The sequence below is a fragment of the Hemiscyllium ocellatum genome, chromosome 12 (genome assembly GCF_020745735.1).
Source record: "Hemiscyllium ocellatum isolate sHemOce1 chromosome 12, sHemOce1.pat.X.cur, whole genome shotgun sequence".
Classification (NCBI taxonomy): domain Eukaryota; kingdom Metazoa; phylum Chordata; class Chondrichthyes; order Orectolobiformes; family Hemiscylliidae; genus Hemiscyllium; species Hemiscyllium ocellatum.
The window spans coordinates 17,459,246-17,478,444 of NC_083412.1; the positions used below are offsets into that span (position 1 = coordinate 17,459,246).

At 47.3% G+C, this 19,199-nt stretch overlaps 1 protein-coding gene across 2 annotated transcripts in view; it reads right to left on the bottom strand.

Annotated features, from left to right (window-relative positions):
- enox1 (ecto-NOX disulfide-thiol exchanger 1) overlaps nt 1–19,199 on the bottom strand; it is a 229,638-nt gene that overhangs the window by 77,233 nt on the left and 133,206 nt on the right. The gene's annotated exons all lie outside the window — the stretch shown is intronic.

The window sequence follows — 19,199 nt, forward strand, 5'->3', positions numbered from 1 at the left end:
GGCTGTATAAGGGTCTGTCAGCCTCCATTTGGAAGATTGTGAGCAGTTTTGGACCCCGTATATAAGGAAGGATATGCTGGTGTTAGATGGGGTCCACAGGAGGATACAAAAATGATCCCAGGGATGAAGGGCTTGTCATGTGAGGAACATACAGAATATTGATTTCCTCAGTACTCCTAGAGACACACTATTCTTTGTGTATATCCTTCCCTCATTAGAATTCCCAAATCTATCGCTCTATATTTATTGGGATTAAGCTCCATTTCATATACCTATATTTCCTATTCATATACCCATCCAAACGCCTCATAAATGTTACAATTTTACCAGCCTCCACCACTTCCTCTGGCAGCTCATTCCATACATGGACTACCCTCTGCGTTAAAAAGTTGCCCCGTAGGTCTCTTTTATATCTTTCCCCTCTCACCCTAAACCTATGCCCTCTAGTTCTGGACTCCCTGATCCCAGGGAAGAGACTTTGCCGATTTATCCTATCAATGCCCCTCATAATTTTGTAAACCTCTATAATGTCACCCCTCAGCCTCCGACACTCGAGGGAAAACAGCCCCAGCCTGTTCCGACTCTCCCCAGAGCTCAAATCCTCCAACACTGGCAACATCCTTGTAGATCTTTTCTGAACCCTTTCAAGTTTCACAACATCTTTCCGATAGGAAGGAGACCAGAATTGCATGCAATATTCCAACAGTGGCCTAACCAATGTCCTGTACAGCCGCAACATGACCTCCCAACTCCTGTACTCAATACTCTGACCAATAAAGGAAGGCATACCAAACACCTTCTTCACTATCCTATCTACCTGCAACTCCACTTTCAACGAGCTATGAATCTGCACTCCAAGGTCTCTGTGGTCAGCAACACGCCCTAGGACCTTACCATTAAGTGTATAAATCCTTCTAAGATTTGCTTTCCCAAAATGCAGCGCCTCGCTTTATCTGAATTAAACTCCATCTGCCACTTCTCAGCCCATTGGCCCATCTGGTCCAGATCCTGTTGTAATCTGAGGGAACCTTCTTCGCTGTCCACTACACCTCCAATTTTGGTGTCATCTGCAAACTTACTAACTATACCTCTTATGCTTGCATCCAAATCATTTATGTAAATGACAAAAAGTAGAGGTCCCAGCACCGATCCTTGTGGCACTCCACTGGTCACAGGCCTCCAGTCTGAAAAACAACCCTCCACCACCACCCTCTGTCTTCTACCTTTCAGCCAGTTCTGTATCCACATGGCTAGTTCTCCCTGTATTCCATGAGATCTAACCTTGCTAATCTGTCTCCCATGGGGAACCTTGTCGAACACCTTACTGAAGTCTATATAGATCACATCTACTGTTCTGCCCTCATCAATCCTCAAAAAACTCAATCAAGTTTGTGAGACATGATTTCCCATGCACAAAGCCATGTTGACTATCCCTAATCAGTCCTTGCCTTTCCAAATACATGTACATCCTGTCCCTCAGGATTCCCTCCAACAACTTGCCCACCACCATAGGCTCACCGGTCTATAGTTCCCTGACTTGTCTTTACCGCCCTTCTTAAACAGTGGCACCACGTTTGCCAACCTCCAGTCTTCCGGCACCTCACCTGTGACTATTGATGATACAAATATCTCAGCAAGAGGCCCAGCAATCACTAGGGTACACCTGATCAGGTCCTGTACAGCTGCGACATGACTCCCTACATTAACTGAAAGTGGTGCCCTGACTAATATTTATGATTTGTTAATGAAACAGTTCACCAGGATTTATACACTTAATGGTAAGGTCCTGGGAATTGTTACTGAACAAAGAGACCTTGGAGTGCAGGTTCATAGCTCCTTGAAAGTGGAGTTGCAGGTAGATAGGATAGTGAAGAAGGCTTTTGGAATGCTTTTCTTTATTGGTCAGAGTATTGAGTACAGGAGTTGGGAGGTCATGCTGCGGCTGTACAGGACATTGGATCGGCCAATGGTGCAATTCTGGTCTCCCTCCTATTGGAAAGATGTTGTGAAACTTGAAAGGATTCAGAAAAACATTTACAAGGATGTTGCCAGGGTTGGAGGATTTGAGCGACAGGGAGAGGGTGAATAGGCTGGGGCTGTTTTCCCTGCAGCGTCAGAGGCTGAGGGGTGACCTTATAGAGGTTTATAAAATCATGAGGGGCATGGATAGGGTAAATAGACAAGGTCTTTTCCCTAGGGTGGGGGAGTCCAGAACTAGAGGCCATAGGTTTCGGGTGAGAGGGGAAAAAATTTAAAAGGGACCTAAGGGGTAATTTTTTCATGCAGAGGGTGGTGTGAGTATGGAATGAGTTGACAAAGGAAATGATAGAGACTGATATCATTACAACATTTAAAAGGCATCTGGATGGGTACATGAATAGGAAGGGTTTAGAGGGATATGGGTCGAGAGTGGGGTGCTGGAAAAGCTTTTCCAGCACCCCACTCTCGACCCATATCCCTCTATATGTCCTCACATTTGCCTAGCTTAGAGGGATGTGGGCCAACTGCTGGCAAAAGGGACTCGATTAGTTTAGGATATCTGGTTGGCATGGACAAGTTGGACCGAAGGGTCTGTTTCTCTGCTGTACATCACTATGACGCTAGGTTAAATCTCTTTTACTGCGTGCACATTGGGTCCAAGGTTTTCCCCATTACCACAGTGGCTCCACCTGCTGGTTGCAGACTTTAAGATCCGCCTGACACAATGTAAATGTGATTCTTTCTTGCTCTGTTTAACGTGAACTGAAGTTCTTCATTTGTTGTCATCATTGTTCATTTATTGAGGACACCAAATCGATGGAAGGTTTCAGCTGAAGTCAAAGAGAAGGGACTCTGACTTGTTATAAGGGGTGTTAAATATTGAGTCTGATGCTGGCTGGCTTGGGCTGGGGGCCAAACTCATGTGACTACTCCCCTTCAGAAGCAGCACTTTGTAATATTCTCACATCTCCTCCAGCGGTCTTTTGTTTAGGGAAATTAAAGATAAGAGTTTTGCAGGTCCTTCATTGGGAAGAACAGTTTAATATTATCAATGTGTCAGCGGAAAATGTCATCAAAGAGAGATCAAAGTTAAAATGTTTAATCTAAATCTTGATGGGTTTGCATGATGCAAGAATATGACGACAGACTACACAAATCTCAAACCAGCTAGGAAGCACAGTTCAGACATAACTACCATTATTAACTCTTATTTTTTAACTTGAGGTAACTCCTGCCTCTTTAGCTCCTCCCATCTCACTGTCCACATGTCACTGTAGAGCATAGAACATTACTGCGCAGCACAAGCCCTTTGGCCCTCCATGTTGTGCTGGCCTGTAGAACCAATCTGAAGCCTATCTATCCTACACTATCCATTTTCATTCATATGTTGATCCAGTAACCATGTAAATGCCCTTAAAGTTGACGAGTCTACTACTCCTGTTGCAGGCAGGATGCTGCGACTGTGTGAAACCCCAAACACCTCTTCCTCAAGAAGCGAAGATTTAGCAGGTACTTGTTCCAATTTTTGTTGTTCACAACGCAGCTCGCTCAACAGGGTGGACGAGATGAGCACTTTATGGAGCACATCCATTCAGCCCTGAAGCATGACTGTGACCTTTCTGGCATTTTAATCTCTCGCCACCCTCTCACACTGAGCTTTCTGTCCTAGGTCTGCAGCACCATTGCATTGAAGCTCAGTGTAGGCTGCAGGAACCAAATCTGACTGCTCATTCTCCATCTTTCTCAATTCCAGATGGAGTTAAGTGACTGTACATTGCAACCTCTGCCCCCTTTCAGTTCCATTTCCTGCCTCTGCTCATTCATGGTTTGATGGTTTTCTCCTGTTTTATTTCAGTCTCTTTCAGATGGAAGTTATTCGAGATCAGTGGCTCAGTGGTTGTGCAGCACGGTGGCTCAGTGGTGAGTACTGCTGCCTCACAGCGCTAGGGACGTAGGTTCGATTCCAGCCTTGGGCGACTATCTGTGTGGAGTTTGCACATTCTCCCCGTGTCTGCGTGGGTGTCCTCCTGGTGCTCTGGTTTCCTCCCACAGTCCAAAGATGTGCAGGTTAGGTGAATTGACCATGCTAAATTGCCTATATTGTTCAGGGATGTTTAGGTTAGGTGCATTAGTCAGGGGTAAATTGAGAGTAATAGGGTACGGTAATGGGTCTGGGTGGGTTACTTTTCAGAGGGTCAGCATGGACCTGTTGGGCCGAAGGGCCTGTTTCCACACTGGAGGGCTTCTATGATCCTGCCATTTAAGATTGCTTCATTCCCTGTTTCGTTATCAAACTGTCTGGCAAGACATCATAAAATCCTCTATCATTCCACACGATGGCTGACAGGTTAGCACAGCACTAGGGTCGTGGGTTCGATCCCACCCTCGGGCGACTGTCTGTGTAGAGTTTGCACATTCTCCTTCTGTCTGCGCGAGTTGCCTCCCACAGTCGAAAGGTGTGCAACTTAGGTGAATTGGCCATGCTAAATTGCCACACAGTGTCTCAGGATGTGTGGGTTAGCTATAGGGAATACAGGGGGGGGTGGGTCTGGTGATGTTCTTTGGAGGGTTGATGATGGGCTGAATGGCCTGCTTCCATGCTGTAGGAATTTTATGGTTCAATTTTTCTTACCCATGACCTTATCACAAGCCTTTTATAATGGTCATTTACTGCCATTCCCTTAAGCTCTGCCCCTGCTCCCCAACATCACATCTCCAATTTTTCTCAGCCTGATAAGAGGCCATTGATCTGAAATAGTGAGTCAGCTTTCATCTCTCTCCACAAGTGCTGCCTGACCTGCTGAGTTTTTCCAATGCTTTCTGGCATTTGCAGCGTTTAACGTCTGTACCTTGAGCTAAACTTAGTCTTGCCTCAAAGTCACACCTATCTCAAAACCTTGGGAGATTGACCAATTCCTGGACTCCTGACGGGAAATGAGATTTCAGCGAAATTTACAACCGAGTTCAAAGAAAAGCTCAGGAGGACGACTTAAATTCATAACAAGAGGTGCTGATTAGACAATGCCAGTGTTTTAGATCCCTGGGAACCCATGGATGAGGGGTGGGAACGTCAGTGCTACAACGCTAAGTGCACCAATTCTAGCCTTCCATTGGGAAGTCACATGACATCCCGAGTTGGACACTATTCCATTGTCACTAGGTTAAAAGTTCTGAATCCATACAAAACCCCTCTGTAAAAGCCATGTGGCGACATCTTGGATATAACAACAGCAGTAGTTCAAGAAGGCAGCTCACCACCATCACTCCTCAAGGGCAATTAGGGATAAGATGGCAGAAGAACATGAGAAATAGCAGTAGATCATTTGGCCCATCAAACTGCTCTGCTATTCATGGCTGGTCATTGGTCTTAACCCTACTTTCCTACCCATTCCACATATTCCTCAATTCCCTGAGAGTTTGTCAATCCCAGCCTTAAAGATTAAAGATGAGGGCACATCCACAGCTCTGCATGGTAAAGAACACCAAAGATTTACAACCCTTAGAACAGAGAGAATTCTCCTTATCTCAGTCCAAATGAGTCAACCTCTTAGACATTTTCCAATCAATCTGTGCAGAGATGAACTTACAAGCTTTTGGAGGATGTGGGACCCAAGCCCTGGCCTCCTGGCTCAGAGATTGGGACACTATCACTACATTACAAGTGCCCCTAAGTCAGCCTCCTATCCTGAGACTGTGCCTCCACGTTTCGACTTACCCAAGCACTCAAAGGAGACAATCTCTCAGCATTGACCCTGAGCACGGTGGCTCAGTGGTTAGCACTGCTGCCTCACAGCACCAGGGACCCAGATTTGAGAATGGCCTTGGGTGACTGGCTGTGTGGGTTTCCTCTGGGTACTCTGGTTTCTCCCAGAATCCAAAATCGGGTAGGTGAGGTGGATCGGCCATACTTAATTGCCCACAGTGTTCAGAGATATGCAGGCTACTGGGTTAGCCATGGGAAATGCAGGGTTACGGGATAGGGTAAGGTAGATGGATGAGTCTCTGCAGGATGCCTTTCAGAGGGTCAGTGTGGACTCGATGGGCCAAATTGCTTACTGTTACACTGTAGGGAATTCTATGCAGAAACATGAATGTCCCAATGATGTTCACTCTAAACAGCAGAGAATCTCAGTCCAATATTGCCTCTCATGGTAGAATAATCCCCCCCCTCCCAGGGCCACAGTCTAGTGAACCTTCACTGGAGTGCCTTCAATGCATATACATCCTTCGTTGCAGGTGGAGGTCACAATTGTGCATCATATTCCAGATGTGCTCTCACTAAAACCCTTCACCATCATAGCAAGGCTTCCTTCCTGCTCTCCTCTGCCTGATCCTCAGACAGCACCTTCTAAACCCCAGGACCACTTCCATCGATAAGGACAAGGGCAGCAGGTACACGGGAATGCCACCTGCTTCAAGTTCCCCTCCGAGCTCATCACCATCCTGACTTGGAATCACATCGCCGTTCCTTCACTGTCACTGGGTCAAAATCCTGGAATTCCCTCCCTAATGATATAACTGTGGGTCAACCCACAACAGCAGTTCAAGGAGGCAGCTCACCACCACTTTCGCAAGGTGGGTAACTAGGGGCGGGCACTAAATTCTGGCTAGGCAGCGATGCCCACGTCCCACAAATGTATATCAAAAAAAACCACCAATTCTCTTGCCAACATGCCACTCTTAATGGTCTGCATGGGGAATAAATGCTGACCGCCTCTGCAATTCCCAGATTCCAAGATGATTTGAGGAGGGGAATAGGTTGGGATTGGCTGGAGCAGTGTCAGTCTCCATCCCATCTCCTTGCTGGGATTCCTGCGCCTATCCATTCTGGACTGAGGTAGAGTTTCTTTAGCAAAACTGGGGTGAAAGGGGACAGGGGTCAGAAACACTACCCCCCCCCCCCCCACCACACCACCCCACCCAAACTGGGCCTGAGGTACTCGGTGTTCTCTGTCACAATGAAGTGGGACAGCCTGGGTCCCTGTTGCAGCCTGGCGAGGGTACAGAAGGTGGCAGGGGTGGGTGGCGAAGGTGTGAGTGAAGGGCGTTCCATCATCTGCACTGGCGTTTGTAGCTCTCAAGCCCCGACAATCCAAAGATCGGTTTGTCGGGCAGGGACGCGAGTGAGAAACCCCGCCAGTGGGGGTGGCGGGTTCAAGTTATTCTAAGAACAGAGTGTCACCGTGGAGACCACATTGGTTAGGTATGTCTCCTGTTGGGGACACCTCCTCGAAGGGGCTGAACAACAAGCAGTGCTCTCCTTCACAGACCAGAATCATTTGCTTGGACTGGACTCAGAGACAAATAGCCTTTTCTTTGGAGAGAAATGTGCAAAAGATGACACTGGTAGACTCGAATATATCACGCAGAAGATGTCATCAGCAAAGGAACAGGACAAATACTCAGAATAATAGAAGTGAAAGCGAGTTTATTATAAGGCCCTCTGATGGATTTGTGTAGCTGGCAGAGCACTGTGCAGACACTCACACACCTTATCAACTTCACAGACCTTGATAAGGTTGCTGCTCGTGACAAACTCATCAACGAGAATATCAGTGAGACCGCTTTATTGGTGTGGCTGCACTGTAGCCGAGCTGACGGGTTACAAATACCAGGAATGATTGGACAGGAAAGAGAGACACGGGCAGTGACCTGACATCAGGCTTTCAGCTTAAGGAATCGATCAAGGGAGATGCGCAAATAAGGTTCCCACTGAAGGCCATTAATATAACAGGGTCTCTAATACATTTAGTGAGGAGGAATATCTTTATCAAGAGCGTGGAATTTTCCACCACGAGTTGTTATACTGAATAACATGGTTGCCTTTGACAGGAACCAAACTAAACATATGATAACACTGACTTAATGAGAAGGGCTACCAGGAGGCTGAGTGTGCAGCCAAGCCAGATGGGCTGAATGGCCTGTTTCTGTGCGACACATTCTAGTCAGATCCAATGAACTGCTTCGCAGGGTCTTGGCTCACTTTAACACAAGCTGAGGAGGAGACCAGGCTGTGAGACTGGGAAGCAGTCACCAATAATACCCTCTGCCTGATGTTATTTTGTTCTGTTGAGAATGCTCCTTTTAACAGCATTAGGGTTCCCCTTTCCTTACCTACCATCCCTCTAGCATCCACATACAGAAAATCATTAGCTGCCATTTCTGTTAACTCCAGCGAGATGCCACCAACTGATACATATCCCCCTCCCCTCCCTTGTCAGCCTGCCTAAGGGACCATTCCCTCTGGGAGACCCTGGTCTACTCTGCCTTCACTCCCAGCATTCATTCCCACAGCACTTTCCCGTGCAACCATCTGCCTGTTTACCTCCTCCCTCCTCCGTATCCAAGGGGGACACTGCTCCAGCCAATCCCAGCCTATCCCCCTCCTCAAATCATCTTGGAATCTGGGAATTGCAGGTGAGGTCAGCATCTCGCAATCTCGTCGACTGCATCCATTGTTCACAATGTGGTCTCCTCTACCTCGGGGAAACTAAGTGTAGGCTGGGTGACCTTCTGCCTGCAAAAATGACCCTGAGCTTCCAGTTGCCTGCCGCGTCAACGTTTCACCCTGTTCCCTGGCCAACATCCCTGTCTCAGGCTTGCTGGAGTACTCTGGCGAAGCTCAGTGTAAGCTGGAAGAACATCACCACATTTTCTGCTCAGGGACCCCACAGCCTTCGCGACCCAATCTCAAGTTCAATACTTTTAAGACTTGAACTCGCTTATGTTCTAGCCCCCTAGCACATACACCCAGCCTTGTTAACACACAGTCTGCCATTACACACTCCCTATTATTAGCCACTAACAGTCCCCATTGATAGCTGTTCATCTTCCTAGACAGATTGTTATTGACTCCTTTTGTTCTTCTCTCTCTTTGGGCTCTATCCCCCCCTCCCCCCCATCTTCTGCATATAAACCCACATTTTCCTTGCTATCGCCAGTTCTCACCAGACCCGAAACATTAACTCTGATCTCTCTTCACAGATGCTGCTCCAGCAGCTGAGCTTTCCCAGCGACTTTAGTTTTTTGTTGAAAACAAACTTCAGTTTCCCTCACAACCCACAAGTCGGAAATCTATCTCGAGCCACTCACAAGGACACCCTGAGGGCTGAGAGGCAGCCGAGATGTATGTGCGATTGATGTGCCGATCTATAAGATGGATGTTGGCCCACGGACAGGAACAGATAAAATCTGATTTCCTCGCTTCGCACTCGCAACTGGGAGCTCTCCCACCAGCTGTGCAGGTTGGAGACTTGGGAATGTGTTAGGTCCAATTGACTAAACATTAATCATTCCTAATGCCCACTGGAATGCATGCCCAGTATCAGCAGAGTCAAATTGGAAAAGACCCACATCATTTGGAGTCTGCAATCCTATGAGTGACAGGACCAGAATCCTCAGCTGCTCAGTCCCATTTTTTTGGATCCTTACACATTTTATATTCTTCCTTTTCAGATACGTCTTCAGCTTCAGTTTGACTAATATTACAGCAGCTGCTTCAATAGTCACCTGAGGGATATCGATCCACATTCCTGTAATCTCTATGAAATATTCTCCCAGCTTCCTCCTGCTATCAGATGACTCTGATGCTATCTCTGAGCTTTGAGAACGCATTTCACGTCAGCTCAATGAGGTTTCGGGACAGGAGGCTGTTGGTACTTTGTGGCTTACTATGTTGCAAAAGTTTAATTCTGGTTTCAATCAGCAACAACAGCCCAGAATTTGCTCGGAATGTAACAAATTATTGGGCCTCATGATTATTAACCTTTGTCACCCTTCTGCCTCCTCATACTCTATAAGTCTCAAATCACACACATTTCCAGATGCTTTCAAAGAAACGGCTGTTTAGCCTCAATCTTCCTGAGAATTGCACAAGTTTTCTTGCAAACTCATTTGATGGGACATGGGAGTTGCTGTGCAGGAAATTACCCTCAAGAGTACCCTAACTCCAGCCAATCTTCAGCTGCCTCATCAACGACCTTCCCTCTTTCATAAGGTCAGAAGTGGGGATGTTTGTTGAAGATTGCACAGGGTTCAGCACCCTCCTCAGATACTGAAGCTGTCCATGTTCAAATCTAGCAAGACCTGGGCACTATTCAGGTTCAAAAGTAGCAAGTAACATTCGCGCCACACAACTGCCACGGCCTTAACCATCTCCAGAAATACACAGAGTCTTCCATCTCCCCCTGGACGTTCTATCACCTTACTATCACTGAATCCTTCATGATGACCATCCAAGGGTTAACTACGACCACAAACTGAATTGGACTAGTCATATAAATACAGAGGAGAAAGTGAGGTCTGCAGATGCTGGAGATCAGCAACTGAAGCCCTTCCTGAAGAAGGGCTTATGCCTGAAACGTCGAATCTCCTGTTCCTTGGATGCTGCCCAACCTGCTGCGCTTTTCTAGCAACACATTTTCAGATATAAATACAGTGGCCACATGAGCAGGTCATAGGTTGAGAATTTGCAAATTTATGGCCAGTTAAATTCAGCTCAGAAAAGTACTGACAAGCATAAGAACCTAATCAATGAGAAAGTTTCAGTTACTGTAGTGATGCAGGGTCAGATTCAAACTTTGGCATCTCATTCTAATAGGGAGCAAACTGTTAGAAGCATTATATACATACGGCCTTTTTTTAAAATCTAGTCTTTTTTCCTCCTCTAAATTTGATATGAATGTAACTGATTCCACTTCCTTTACCATTCCTATTTACTAATGCTAATATCAAATTGGTATAGGAGATCCAAACCAGTTGCCCTGCTCTTGCATGCCCCATGACCTTTCCACTTTCCACCTATTTGCAATCCCAGCCATTTTCCTCTGAAACCTTGCTAGGTGAAGGGTTCGATCTATCCACTGGAGACATCACCAAGATTCCCAGCTCAAGCACAACCCCAGGCTGAGCATGAGACGTGAGGATTGGACGCTGCTGCTAACCCGGGTAGGTTCAAAGCTGTTACCGTGTCACATCGGCATATGATAGGTGATGCTAGGATGACCTCTGGGAAAATGAAGCCCCAATGGCGAATGACATTTCTCAGATTGCAGAGCTACAGGCATTGACGGCACGCTATCCTGACAGCCAGGGGAGAGACTGTACCGTCCAGTTGGTACTGCCATCTGGAACTCCACTCAAACCTGGCATAATTTTAGTGAATATTGGAGAAAGCTTGGAGCTGAATGACCTGCTCCTCCTGATTGGTTTGTTAGTATTTATTAAATTTGAAGGGAAGTGGCCAGAACAAATATGGATTTGTTTCACTTCTAGCCTGGTCATTATTAAGCCATTTGAAATTCAGCCAGTTGATCGAATAAGCCAAGAACTAATGTCCAACAAGTAGCAGACATAGGATCTTCCAGAAGTAATGTTTAATCATGAATATAGTTGTGTCAATGCTGTTTTAGCTTCAGACTATTTTTTATGTCAACCTCCCTCATGTAATTAGTCAGCAAATGTCTAGCGGACAACATGAGGTTATTTGAGCAATAGTGGTTTAGAAGCTAGACTGACTGCCTATTTGCCTTAATGCCTGTACTTGACTTGGAGGTAGCAAGGTGATGGGGTGCTCACCTGATTAAATGCCCCACCCTCACTACCACACTCCCAAACCTGCCAATGGGGAGGGCATTACATTCTGCCCCACTGTCCAAACCACTGGCACATGGGCATTGCACAGAGTGAAACCTGCTGGTGCAGCAGGGATTCATCATCCCTCAGGATTTTTCTCTGACGAGAGCAGGTTTTGAGACGTTTTACTGGCTTTCCAGTGATCCCGTGCTGGAACATTCATTGGCGCAAACCGAGGGAGCGAGCTGCGCGCTTTCCGGTTCGGCAAACTTGTTTCCGGCCTTCCAGCAGGCTCCAGAGTTCTGGAAGAGGCTGGGCCAAGAATCTTCACAAATCACGGACTAGGCCTCAGCTGGAAGCCTGTACCCTGATCCTGGGCCCTACATACTTTTGGAAGGACGCTGAGACCCTCGCGAGAGAGAGTGTGTGTGTGAGAGAGAGAGAGAGAGAGAGAGAGCATGTGAGTCAGAATTCTATCAGCTACAAAATACTTTTATTATGTGGACACACTAGAGACTGTTATAGACTCATACAGCATAGAAACAGACCCTTCAGTCCAACTCGTCCGCATCGACCCAACTCCCAATCTGACTTACTCCCATTTGCCGGCACCCATATCCCTCTAAACCCTTCCTATTCATATACCCATCCAGATGTCCTATAAGTATTGTAATTGTACCAGCTTCCACCACTTCCTCTGGCAGATCATTCCATACACGCACCACCCTCTGTGTGAAAAAGTTGCCCCTCAGGTCCTTTTTAAATCTTTCCCCACTCACCCTAAACCTATGCCCTCTAGTTTTGGACTCACCCACACTGGGCTTAGGTGAATACATCAACCCTGGGAGATGGCATGTGTTCCATATTCGCATGATGTCTCAGTGTTTTACAACTGCTGGACAACATGTGTGATCGGGAATCTGGGAATTTCATTCAAGGATTTGTTCTTCCACTGGATGCAGACGTCGCAGGTAATCTAGCACTTTCTATCCACGTCTTATTGCCCTTCAACTGGTTGACCAACTTCCAGGGGGTATTTCTGAGTCAACCGCATTGCTGTGGGTCTGGAGTTACACGTAGGCCAGACCAGATAAGGATGGCCGTTTCCTTCCCTAATCTCCTTGGAGATTAGTGACCCAGATGGGCTTTTACAATTGTTGATGGTGGTGATATGAGTCATCTAGTTTTGTAAGTCCAGATTGACTTATTGAGTTTAAATCCCATTGGTTGTGTAGTAAGTTGTGTCTTCAGAACATTAGTCCAGACCCTAGTTTACTAACCACTGTCACTACCACTGCACCCGCATCTTTGTTAGAGGCGTAGGAAGTAAAAAGAATAGGGGAAACAGACTTCCACCCGCTGATCACCTCTGACCCAGGAGGTGAATTGATGCAGCCACTCAGTAATGATTACGAGCCATCGTCTGGCCTTTCTGATAACCGCAATCCAGCTCCAATCCCCTCGGTGCCAAGATTAAAGCTACATCTTTGCCCCTCACCAAACACAGTAAACTGTGATGGTGAGGACGTCGACATTAACCCACTGCGTTGCTGGGAAACATTGAAATTCCAAACAAGCAGACATGTCACCATGAGTTGGATCCATCCCAGCAAGCTAACGAGATCTTTCCCCATAAATCTAACCAGAAGACCAATAACCATGATGCTTCACTATGTCTATCATCCATTCATCATTCTATATAATGACAGCTCTCAAATGCATCACTTAACGCAGACATACGCATCCTGCATAAACAGACTTTCAGTCTCTGCGTATCTGTGTTCAGAATGCTGCACAAGTAAACAGTTATTACAAAAGGTAGATTATGCGAATGCAATTTGTTTTGAGATGAAGGTATAAAGTGTTCATTTCTGGTTGTCGTAAAGCGTAGACTGTAAATGGCACATTATGCGTCGCCGCTCTTAATATGTTTTGGAGTGGTGAATTTGTTTTAAATGGCAGGTTGTTTTCGTTGAAGAAAACAAGCAATTGCTCCCTCACCTTGATAAACATCAATCTCAATTTTCAAATAAAAATGGCTCGTAAAACAGTGAGACCCTTAAAAAGTCATTAAAATGGAGCACCACGCTCATAAAGGAGCTTGTAAAAACAATTCAAATCCATACGTTTTTAAATGGTGTTCCACAGCCTCATAGTTGATGGGATGCAAAATCTTCCTTCCTTCTGTACAGTGGGAATTATTTTTAGACCACTTTCTACAGCAGGGCTTCGGGAGGTGAGGGTCATAGAGCCTGGGGTAAGGGCGTTAAATCGCAACTCAACAAAACCCCAAAGGTTAAGAGCTATTGTGGTCAAATGTCCCTAAGTACAGAATGACCCTCTGAACAGAGGCCCACCCAGACCTATCCCCCCACCCTCTCCCTGTAACCTTACATTTCCCATGGCTGATGCACCTAACCAACACATCACTGGACATTCGGAGTAATGTCCCATGGTCGATCCACCTAACCTGCACATCATTGGACTGTGGGAGGGAAGCAGAGCACCCGGAGGAAACCCATGTAGACAAAGGGAGAACGTGCAAACTCCACACAGACAGTTGCCTGAGGGTGGAATCGCACCTGGGTCCCTGGTGTTGTGAGGCAGTAGTGCTAGACACTGAGCCACCGTGCCGCCTTACACACAGATCATCGGGTGCTCCGACAGAGTGACAAAGGTGCACAAAGGAAGGTCAATATTAGCCTGAGCACTGACTTGGAATTTAGGTTTAAAAGTGCAGAACGGCTGGAAGAAATGGGAGAACAAGGTCTGCTGAAGGGAGCTTGCAAAGAGTTGCCTGGTGTTGGCGCCATCTTGAATTGAAAGGTAAGGAACATATTTACAACAACAATTCCTCTCACATGAGTAGTGCCACCGCTACCCAATGAGAACAAGCATCAGAACAGGGCAGGGGCCAGCAGGAAGGGCTGGATGGCAAGGCTATTAAATTGGGCACACAGGCGAGGCCAGAGTTGGCACAGGGCTGATACCCCGAATCCCTTTCCTGAGCTGCAGGGGATGAGAGAGATGGGAATTAAAAACAAGGGTGGGGATTTGAAAACTGAGGTGTACCTGGAAAGGGCAGTGGTTCAGGTCAGCAAGCAAAAGGGACGGTGTGTGAACGGGATTGGATCGGGCAGTGGGGTTTTAGAGAGAGGGCTGAAGTTTATGAGGAACGTGGGGGCGGTCAGAGATTGAGAAGTGAAGTTGGCTGCTGAGCTAGTATCAAACGAGGCTATGGACTGGACTGAGGAACTTTCCCAGTCCCTGGGAGACCAGCCCAGAGGTGGGATCTAGGGTCACGGAGTCAGTCAGTCATACAGCATAGTGGGCGGCACGGTGGCACAGTGGTTAGCACTGCTGCCTCACAGCGCCAGAGACCCAGGTTCAATTCCCGCCTCAGGCGACTGACTGTGTGGAGTTTGCACATTCTCCCCGTGTTTGCGTGGTCTCCCACAGTCCAAAGATGTGCGGGTCAGGTGAATTGGCCATGCTAAATTGCCCCTAGTGTTAGGAAAGGGGTAAACGTAGGGGTATGGGTGGGTTGCGCTTCGGTGGGTCAGTGTGGACTCGTTGGGCCGAAGGGCCTGTTTCCACACTGTAAGTAATCTAATCTAAACAGCATGGAAACAGACCCTTCAGCCCAACCAGTCCATGCTGACCATGTTCCCAAACGAAACCAGTCCCACCTGCCCGCTCCTGGCCCATATCCCTCCAAATCCTTCCTACTCAAGTACTTACCCAAATGTCTTATAAAACCATGTAACTGCGCACGCATCCATCACTTCCTCGGGAAGTTCATTCCGCATGCGAACCACCATCTGTGTAAAACATTTACCCCTTGCGTCTTTTTAAAATCTTTCGCCTCTCACTTTAAAAATAATGCCCCGTAGTCTTAAAATCTCTGATTCCAGGGATAAGACACCTCTCGCTAACCTACTTTATAAGCCTCTGTAAGGTCAACCCTCAGCCTCCCACACTCCTGTGAAAAACATCCCAGCCTTTTCCAGCCCCTTTTTTATAACTCAGACCTTCCGTTCCCGGCAACACACTGATAAATCTCCTCTGAACCCTCTCCAGTTCAATGATACTCTTCCTATAACAGGGCGATCCAGAAACCGGACATGATACTCCAGAACAGGCCTCACTAACATCCTATACAACCTCAACATAGTGCGCCAATCCTACCCTCAAAGATCGCAACAACGAAGACGAGCATGCTAAACGCCTTCCAAACTACTATCTGAGATGCAAATTCCAAAGCATTATTTACTGGAATCCCAAGATCAGAAGGAGAATGTTCATTACGTGAGCCACCTGCTATAGTCCTCCGGCCTCTGAGTTATCTTGCTAGAGGCAGGATCTAATCACCATTGGACACCCACTTCGACAATAGCAGGTAGCAAGTTACCATCACTTCAGCCTCCACTTGGGATGAAATCTGCCAAGTGTTGGTTGCCCCAGAACATGGTCTGACCTGACGTATTGAAATAGTTTAGCAGCACAGGGTCAGGGGACAATCAATGACCTCCTTCAGTCCCTGCGGACGGAGCCAGAGCTCCAGCCACTGACCATCCTCGGAGATGGGGGGAGGGGGGGGAGGAAGCCGCGGTCCAGCAGGCTCCCAGAAGTGGCCACCACCTCAGGCTGGCTAGTGTGTCCCTCACTACCAAACCCACCCCCACCCCCACCCCCGAACCCTGGGCGTTACTGGGCTGGGAGCCCAGAAGGAGCTGGACCACCCAGGCGGACTGACACTGTCCGGACCAAGACCCGAGAACTGATTAGATTAGATCAGGTTCCCTACAGTGTGGAAACAGGCCCTTCGACCCAATCAGTCCACACCACCGAGACCCATTTCCCTCTGACTAATGCACCTAGCACTGTGGGCAATTTAGAATGGCCAATTCACCTGACCCGCACATCTTTGGACTGTGGGAGGAAACTGGAGCACCCAGAGAAAACCCACACAGACACAGTGAGTATTGTAAACTCCACACAGACAGTCACCCGAGGCTGGAATTGAACCTGGGACCCTGGTGCTCTGAGGCAGCAGTGCTAACCACTGAGCCACCATGCTTCAGAACCTTCTCTGAGGAAGCGGGAAATGGAGAGCGAACGAGCAAGTGAGGGAGAGAGAACAGAATGTGAGCAAAAAGAGAGCGAGAGTGAAGAAGATGGCTCACTGGCCACAGGGTTAGTCTGTGTTTCAATCATCAGGGTTAAAGCAAGACTGTGGAAGACAAGAAGGGTAACTAGGGAGGGAATAAGGCCCCTCAAAGATCAGCAAGGCGGCCTTTGTGTGGAGCCGCAGAAAATGGGGGAGATACTAAATGAGTATTTTGCATCAGCATTTACTGTGGGAAAGGATATGGAAATAGATGGTGACATCTTGTAAAATGTTTGAGATTACAGAGGAGGAAGTGCTGAGTGTCTTGAAACGGGTGAAGGTGGATAAATCTCCAGGACCTGATCAGGTGTACCCTAGGGCGGCACGGTGGCACAGTGGTTAGCACTGCTGCCTCACAGCGCCTGAGACCCGGGTTCAATTCCCGACTCAGGCGACAGACTGTGTGGAGTTTGCACATTCTCCCCGTGTCTGCGTGGGTTTCCTCCGGGTGCTCCGGTTTCCTCCCACAGTCCAAAGATGTGCGGGTCAGGTGAATTGGCCATGCTAAATTGCCCGTAGTGTTAGGTAAGGGGTAAATGTAGGGGTATGGGTGGGTTGCGCTTTGGCGGGTCGGTGTGGACTTGTTGGGCCGAAGGGCCTGTTTCCACACTGTAAGTAATCTAATCTAATCTAATAATCTAAACCCTAGAACTCTGTGGGAAGCTAGAGAAGTGATTGCTGGGCCTCTTGCTGAGATATTTGTATCATCGATAGTCACAGGTGAGGTGCCGGAAGACTGGAGGTTGGCTAATGGGATGTCACTGTTTAAGAAGGGCGGTAAAGACAAGCCAGGGAACTATAGACCAGTGAGCCTGACCTCGGTGGTGGGCAAGTTGTTGGAGGGAATCCTGAGGGACAGGATGTACATGTATTTGGAAAGGCTAGGACTGATTAGGGACAGTCAACATGATTTTGTGCGTGGGAAATCATGCCTCACAAACTTGATTGAGTTTTTTGAGGAAGTAACAAAGAGGATTGATGAGGGCAGAGCAGTAGATGTGCTCTATATGGACTTCAGTAAGGCGTTCAATAAGGTTCCCCATGGGAGACTGATTAGCAAGGTTAGATCTCATGGAATACTGGGAGAACTAGCCATTTGGATACAGAACTGGCTCAAAGGTAGAAGACAGAGGGTGGTGGTGGAGGGTTGATTTTCAGACTTGAGGCCTGTGACCAGTGGAGTGCCACAAGGATCGGTGCTGGGTCCTCGACTTTTTGTCATTTATATAAATGATTTGGATGCAAGCATAAGAGGTATAGTTAGTAAGTGTGCAGATGACACCAAAATTGGAGGTGTAGTGGACAGCGAAGAGGGTTACCTCAGATTACAACAGGATCTGGCCCAGATGGGCCAATGGGCTGAGGAGTAGCAGATGGAGTTTAATACAGGTAAATGCGAGATGCTGCATTTTGGGAAAGAAAATCTTAGCAGGACTTATACACTTAATGGTAAGGTTCTAGGGAGTGTTGCTGAACAAAGAGACCTTGGAGTGCAGGTTCATAGCTCCTTGAAAGTGGAATCGCAGGTACATAGGAAAGTGAAGAAGGTGTTTGGTATGCTTTCCTTTATTGGTCAGAGTATTGAGTACAGGAGTAGGGAGGTCATGTTGCGGCTGTACAGGACATTGGTCAGGCCACTGTTGGAATATTGCATGCAATTCTGGTCTCCTTCCTATTGGAAAGATGTTGTGAAACTTGAAAGGGTTCAGAAAAGATTTACAAGGATGTTGCCATGATTGGAGGATCTGAGCTACAGGAAGAGGCTGAACAGGCTGGGACTGTTTTCCCTGAAGCATCGGAGGCTGAGGGGTGACCTTATAAAGGATTATGAGATCTTGAGGGGCATGGAGAGGGTAAATAGACAAGGTCTCTTCCCTGGGGTGGGGGAGTCCAGAACTAGAGGGCATAGGTTTAGGGTGAGAGGGGAAAGATATAAAAGAGACCTAAGGGGCAACTTTTTCACGCAGAGGGTGGTATGTGTATGGAATGAGCTGCCAGAGGAAGTGGTGGAGGCTGGTACAATTACAACATATAAAAGGCATTTGGATAGGTATATGAATCGGAAGGGTTGGAGGGATATGGGCCGGGTGCTGGTGGGTGGGACAAGATTGGGGTGGGATATCTGGTCGGCATGGACGGGTTGGACCGAATGGTCTGTTTCCGTGCTGTATATCTCCATGACTTTATGTCTCAAAGAGTACCAGATAACCACAGGATGAAGGGGGACTGCGGTTTTGACGGAACAAGAGAAACAAGAGGAATGTTATCACGAGAAGGTGGGATTCATAACTCAGTAATGACCGCTGTTAGCATCAGCAAACAGAGCTGAAATTTGTTCAGAAGCATCAGAGCATGGGCATTTTGGGGAGAATAAACTCTTGTCAGAAAATGAGAGAAGAACCTGGGTGATAGTCTGACCAAAAAAGGAAAGCATACCAAACACCTTCTTCACTTTCCTATGTACCTGCGATTCCAC